The 7,429-nt window shown below is 42.8% G+C and overlaps 1 long non-coding RNA gene across 1 annotated transcript; it reads right to left on the bottom strand.

Moving 5' to 3' along the window:
- Positions 1-2,525: 2,525 nt before the first annotated feature.
- On the bottom strand, positions 2,526-6,885 carry LOC108449863. The gene is made up of 2 exons (XR_001866157.1): positions 6,748-6,885; positions 2,526-6,424 (listed from the first exon to the last, which is right to left on the bottom strand). It is a non-coding gene; the product is annotated as an uncharacterized LOC108449863 (long non-coding RNA).
- Between the last annotated feature and the right edge of the window lie 544 nt (positions 6,886-7,429).

The raw sequence follows: 7,429 nt of genomic DNA on the forward strand, positions 1-7,429 counted from the left end.
AGAGTGGAGCTAAACATTGCCCTGAGGAGCTACTGATTACCCCTCAGTAGCTCTTGGCACCAGAAGCCTCTCTGCTTGGCAGAGTTGGAGATGTAAAATACAAATATATACATACTTACACACACTTTACTCCATCAATAGTCCTTCCTGCACATAACAGTGCCCCACAGCAGAAACAACCCTGCCTCACAAACACTACAAGAACACGACTTTCCCTTGGGAAGAAGGCAAACACCTGCAAACATTAAAAAAAAATGCTTCACACAAAATTTATACCAAGCCTGCCAGCTACTATAAATGATTTTTCAGAGAAGTGGTGTTTACAAGGCTAGCCAACAACTTCTGAGTAAACCCTGTAAGTCAGTTAAATACTACTCTGACACAGAGTTATGGATCATCCAGTCCTCAAAGACTGGAACTGTTGATTTCAGTCAAAGGCAGCAATGTGGCAGTAAATACATCACTGTGTCCTGGCAGACAACTGACTGGTGTCATTAGAAAGCATGGGTTCCACCAATAACAAAAATTAATTATAAAGCCATGTCAGGTCACTCAGTTGGAAAATAATTATTTCACTTCACAACATTAAATGAGAGACAGTGCCCCACCTTCATCAGTATGCAGATTGCAATGGATTGCTTGGGACTAACCCAGCTATCTCCAATGCTGGCAGGTGCCCAACCTAACCCAATATAGTCCCTGGGGGTGAGATGGATGAATACCACCTTCTAAGAATCCAGTTTGGCAACAAATAAAATGCAGCAGGGGAAGAAGGATGACCAAAAAAAAAAAAAAAAATGCAGTCCTAGCGAAAAGTTCTGTAATAAAATTTCTTAATTCACCAGGAGATAAATAAAATTTCAAACATAACAAACAGCTCCTGAGCTGGGGAGGGACTGATAATACCAACACACTTGCTCTGAGCCAGGACCATGTGTGCTGACAGAATACAAAAAAAAACCTCTGAAGACTGCTGCACATGGAAGCTCTGCTGGAAGACCATCACTTATGTATTTGGGAATAGGCTGGTTGACCACTTTTCTTCACTAATGAGTTGTGGTAAAGGCACCAGGAAAAATTTTTGGCAAAGTGTTGTCATGACGTTATGACTTCAGAAAATCAGCAGTACGTATTTCTGGGGTAAGATTCCCAAATGTCTCTGTACAAGAAGGATTTTGCACCTCCTCTGATCAACCAGGAGCTAAGATACCAGACTGCCCCCAGGTCAACAAGCATTGTGCCTAAGGTTCAGCTGTGCTTAAACACCAGAAAAATTAGGAAGACTACAGAGATTTCAGCAGATAAAGTTATAAAAATATATATCTCTCTCTCTCTATAGATCTCCTATCTTCCAAACGGTAATTAGCCTTCTCCAAACCAAAGCCTGTTGCCATTTACAAGTAGGTAACCTCTCTTCTCTCCCAGGTTTACCAGGAATGCAGCTGATGAGGTCCCCAACTCCCATGTGATAACCTAGTTTTCCCCAGGTGATGGGTGCTGTCCTTGGGGCAGTCCTCCAGACTTTTTAATTGCCTCTGCAACATGAAAAGACAAACCTAGGTTCTGTAAGAGACACCTTCATCTTCCCTCTAGAACACGTACTTACAGAAAGTATTGCACATTGACAAGCACACACATTCATTTTAAAGACTGTAATGAAGAAACTGGATAAAACAAAAAATGCGAAAATCAGACCCCAGATACTGCTACACACCTGCAGCCCTGAGACACAATTTATTACATTGGAGCAGCTGTGCACCTTGAACCTTCTTTTATTGCTTTGGGGACTTGCATCACAGTTACCTTCAGTTTGACAAACATTTCCTCACACAACACAAGAAAACAAAGTTGGCTCCCAAGGAACAGGATAGAGATTTCATATATATCTGTGTGAGTGTGAGAGTGTGTGTGTGTGCGTATAAAAACAATAACACATTTCTATATGATAGAAGTTGACATTTCCTTATCAATGCAAATAGCCCTGCCCTGCCACTCCCCGAGACTACGTGATGATAGGAGTGCTGTGAGCTGTGGATGTGAGGAGTCTCACACCCAGACCCTCTTGTCACACAGGAATGTACTTCACTACTGCAAACCCCAGGGATTTTCCATGTTAATTCTTGAGTCTCTGCTTTGACCTGCCTCTGGTGTGCCAGGGCCATTGATAATTGTCCACTCCATCATCTGCTGCTGATGTGCCTATCAGGCCCCTTTCATAAAAGGGTGATCTTATTGCAGATACGGGGGATCAGTTTGCACCTCAAAGCACAGCAGGTTAAAATCTTCTGCCTCGAAACCCATAGAAATAAAATTATGTTCTGTACATCCCCCTTATTAAAAGCTACAAGAGATGATAAAACATTTCCCCTTCAGGGCAATGGGAAAGGCCTCAAGGCACACCAGGGGAAGTTCAGGTTAGATATTAGAAAAATTTCTTCACTGAAAGAATGGTTGTTGCAGCGGGGATTTCTGCAACATGTATCAGACAGCAAGGCCCATGGAAAGAAATAGGGACTGATTCTTGGTAGATGTTTCAGAGATCTTTATTTTCCAGCTGCATGGCCGGGGGACTGCCGAAGAACTCCGCAATCACGGGACCAGAGGGTCCTCCCCGCACAGGGGAACACAAAACAACCAACGGGGAACAGGATTGACCAGGGAGTAGGGAAACCCTGCAGGCCCTGCCTCTACTCCAGGGTCCCCTCCCCCTGGACCCCAAGGCAGGCGGGAGGAACCCCAACAAATGGTCAAGCATTTAACAGGCTCCCCAGGGAAGCTGTGGAGTCACCAACCCTGAAAGTGTTAAAAGAAGAACAGACATGGCACTTCATGGCATGACTTAGTGGACATGGTGGTATTTGTTTGAAGGTTGGCCTTGCCGATCTTGGAGGACCTTTCCAACTTCAATGATTCTATTATTCTAAAACAACTTTGCTTGCTTTGCAATGGTTAATACACCCCCCATATACACACTATCACACAAATAGATGAGTTAAATCAAATAAATCAGAGGTGCTTCTCCAAGCCTTGACAAAGCCCAGAAGCCTACAGGCCCCAGGCAGCCTTAGAGGCAGCGTTCTCAATCTTGCACAGTTGCAGGGAGCTCTATATAAATCCCCTCATTGTTCTGCTGCAGGTGCGTGGATGGGAATTATCTCTGGTATCTGGCCCTGTCCTTGACACAAACTTGGTCCAACTCCACGTCACAACACAGCTTTCCCACCCCAGACAAGACCAGGGAGGGCTGAGCTTCTCCAGAGACTCTTGGAGTGTTTTACAGCCTTGCTCAGATTTTTCTTCAGTGCCTGCTTCTGAATTGCTGACACTGCAGGGAAAAGGCAGAAATCAAACGGTCCCTTTGTGCAGCACAGCTGGACCGTGCTCCAGAAGGGGCTGCTCCTCACTTCGGGCATCTCTGCACCCAGTGAATGCAAACCAACGGGCCAGGCAGGGCCTAAACTGGCTGTATAGGTACTTTTCCGTCAAATTGTACATTTGGGGTTTTTCTGTAGTCCTGAATTTTCACCCCAACCCCCCTCTAGCAATTCATGCTATGCAGAAGTCCGAGGCTTAGGGATGACAGCTGCTCTCAAATCACCTGGGGTCATGCACATCCCCACGCTCCAGATGACAGCAGCGACCAGAAGCAGCAGCAGATTTAACTTCCAAAATCTCACGTGACCACAGGCCACAGCACCAACAGTCACAAGCCATCTCTTATGGTCTAAAAGCAAATTCCCTTTTTCTCATTGCTTTTAACAGGTTTGAGGGGCTTGTTTGCTTGTTTTTAAACAAGTAACTTGCTATCTATTTTCCATTCTGATTTGTCCTTCACAGGTTTGTCTTTGCTTATGGAAACAACATTTCACTTGTCCTTTTTATGAAGTTAAAAATTCAAAGTTCTGTCATATTTTTAATCAACTGTCTGTATTAATTTCCTCTGCAATTCAGACAAAGCGTACTTGTATCGGTTTCTTGAGATGTATTCCCACTCACTGAATATGCCTCAGATAGACTCATTTCCTCATGATGGGTTATTTTCATTAGAAAAACTCCTTTTGAAGTTTATGTCTTCTCTGGATGTTTTCCATCTCTTGGAGTATCACCGTCTGCACTGGCTTGCCAGGTCTCCATGCTTGTTTCTCTCCAACCCAGCTCTCTGCAAGAGCACACAGGAGTGCTTGGAGTATCTTCCTATCAACAAATGTTCAGGTCAGCAAAACATACTGGTTTATCTGGTCTTGCTGCTGAAAATCTAGCTGCAATCTAAACTGGTTTAGATGGTTAATAAAACATTAAAGACGAAATAAATGGAAGTATTTAAATCCAGAGTTATGCAAAAACATTCTTTACTTTCAAGAGTGCCTACTGCACGCCACCAGCTTTCCAAAGCTCTCATGAGAGCCTGCCTAAAAAGAGGCCTTAAACATGGACAGTCCTCATGCTTGGCAGGCTCACGGTGCAGTTTTAAAGCTCAACAGTTTTCAGTGATTTGAACATCCACCCAGCAAAGGCCATGGAAACACTCATGAGGAGCTCAGCAGCTTTTGAAGATGATCAACAAATTAATTTTATTCCCTTATTTGTTACTAATTTTCAAGGGAATTCTGAACACATAGCACAGCTTTCTCTGGAAAACTTTCTAGCAAAGATCAGATGTTAGAAAGGCCTTTATGAGTAAGTCCAAGAGTTTGCTCACAAACTTCCTAGAGAAAAAAAACAAGCAAACCACAGCCACCACTCCAAGGGACTTCCTTTGAGAAGAGAGATGGAAATAAAGTGGGACAAGGGGAAGAAGATCCTTGCATTGTCTGATGTTTGGTGGTCATGGTGTAACCAGCCAGACAATTCCCATGAGAAAAGTCTACAAAGAAACACAGACTGGCCAACCCTATATTTAAAAATTTCCTTAAGTATGGTTGCTACATTTAGCCTAGACAGTATATGAACACAACAGCGATTTGTAAGATTAAAACTGATTGGGATATCCCAGGGCAATGCTGTTTAAATCATCAAGCTTCCAGTGGGTAGATATTCAAATGCTTTTTGGAAACTGTTGTCTTTTCTTCACACTAACAACCACAGATCCAAGATCCCCCATTCTTTGACCATTTTTTAAATTCCTAACTGTCTGCACCTCCTAAACCCCTAAGTAAATGCTGCCTTTTGATGAGCCCATCTGGATGAAACAGCAACATCTTTTGTTGATGAGTGATGTACTTTGTCAATACAAGGGCAGGAAAAGAATGGACCAAAGCAATTTCTGGGCCTTTAGCTAAGACGTAGAAATCATTTCAGATGACAAGCATTAATATGGTAAACTTCACCATCTTCTGTTTAATTAACTTCATCAAAACCACCATCATTTTGCACATCTTGAAGAACTGGGTACAACTCTGGGTGTCTCTGGTATGAAAGGTCAAGATACTGGAAATCAAAAAATGCTTAAATTAAATTATATCTGTGGATACAAACTCTGCTTCCATGGTTTTTCTATACTTCATTTTCCCCACTTACAACTCAGCTTGATTTTTAGCCATTATCATATTGCTACAATGACAGTATTAACTTTCCCATTAACCACAAGTAAATATGTTTTACCCGTTCAAAACATTGAATCTGAGACAGGAATCACTTCAGCCCTGCCAGCCTGGTAGAGTCACTCAGTCTCAGCAACAAAAGGTTTCAATCAGATAGCCAAAACTTTTGTCCATCAGATTTAGATTTGTCCTGAAATGCAAGACAGACTTTCCTCCTTCCCCCCTTTGCAGAGCCGAAAAGCACAGAAACCAAGAAAATTAAAACCTGCTGCATTACTATGCAACATGCTACAAAATGTAATAAAAAGCCAAATGTCTCTCTGCCCTCCCCTCCTCATCTATTTGAATTATTATTTCAAACAGTCATGTAGTTGCAACTCTGCCTACATCTCCAAAAGCTAAACAATTATGCCACAATAGGGGTATTTTGTTCACTCAGAAAAAAAATCATCTAATGAAAAACTATGTTGGTGGTTGAATCAGTTTCCTTTAGGAGGAGCTGGCTGTAATCTCAGTGGGACTTGTGGTTTCGGCTATTCGTACTGTTCATAGCAGTTTCTGTTTTTTCTCAAAGCAACGTAACCCAGCAACACAGAGAAAAGCTGTGATTAACTTCTTCTGAGATACAAGATGTCACGGCAGTGCAAGTCGCCTCTTCACGAGGAGAATCATAAATCTCTGTCGCTCTGTTTTGCACAGACATCTCACATCTCAGGCAGAGTGGAAACCAAAGTCAGAAATCACTGAAATTTTCTCTTCTACCCAAGAACAAGTTGACTGTGGACTCGTGACTTTCAGACCAGAGATCATCCTTCAGAGCTGCCAGAAACTGTGTCTCCCAGGGCCTGATCGATATCTTCAGTTCCTTGCCAACCAGAGGAGAGCTTTAAAATTAACAAGCATTATATTAGCTGACTTTACCTAAGGAATAGCTATCAATTATCCACACACACAGAAGACATTTCCTTTTATTTGTATGCAAATGTCTGTATGTGGTGGAATGAAACTGGAAGGGAACATCTGGGCATCAAAATCTTACATAAATTACATACTTTTTAAAACAATGCACTAAAATGCTTGTGTCAATCTCAATAAATAAATTTATAGAAATCCAAAACACCACAACCAACCAACCAACCAACCAACCAATTTAAAAAGCTAAGGGGAATAGTCAGAATGATGTTAAGGAAAAAAATAAAACTCTTACCTTTATCTCTCATATCAGGCACCTAGGCTTGCCCTGATTGCTAAAGTAAAACAGCTACACAGTAAGATATCCAGGCTCTGTTATTCGAGATAAAGAATAATTCATAATTAATAGGCTTAATAGGCTTAAAAAAAAGTAAGACCCACCTGGCTGTCCCACCAACACAGAGATCTTGGGGGAAACTCAGCTCGCACTGGGCCAGCACACCTGTGCTGTCCAAACCTTTGGGTTCTGGCACGGCACACAGCAGGGCTGCAGGACAGCCAGCAGCTCCAGACTCCAGCAGGGTTCAGACCTGACTCTCCCAAGTGGGAGGACCCTGGAGCTGCCACCAGAGCAGTGGGGAAGCGAGATTCCATCACTCCTCTCCAGCCCCAGCAGCCACGACCTGCACACAGCTCTGGGACAAGCACCAGCCTTCCCCTGTGCAAGCACTTTGCTAATGAACACACTGATGCAGTCACTTCTGTGTGCTCTGGGAGATATTATTTCTTTTTTTTTATGACAGGTTCTATTATCTCCTGTGTATATTAAAATTGGCCTTTCAGCTCTTCCATTAATACCAGATCCCCAAGTCAGAGGTGAACTCTAAGTGGCTCTGACACTTTCAGATCAGGGCATCTCTATGACAGGCCTCTGACATGGCCTCTTTTCATGTCTCGGGACTGCAGCAAGAGGGGAA

This window comes from Corvus brachyrhynchos, unplaced genomic scaffold (assembly GCF_000691975.1).
Source record: "Corvus brachyrhynchos isolate BGI_N302 unplaced genomic scaffold, ASM69197v1 scaffold91, whole genome shotgun sequence".
NCBI classification, from domain to species: Eukaryota; Metazoa; Chordata; class Aves; order Passeriformes; family Corvidae; genus Corvus; species Corvus brachyrhynchos.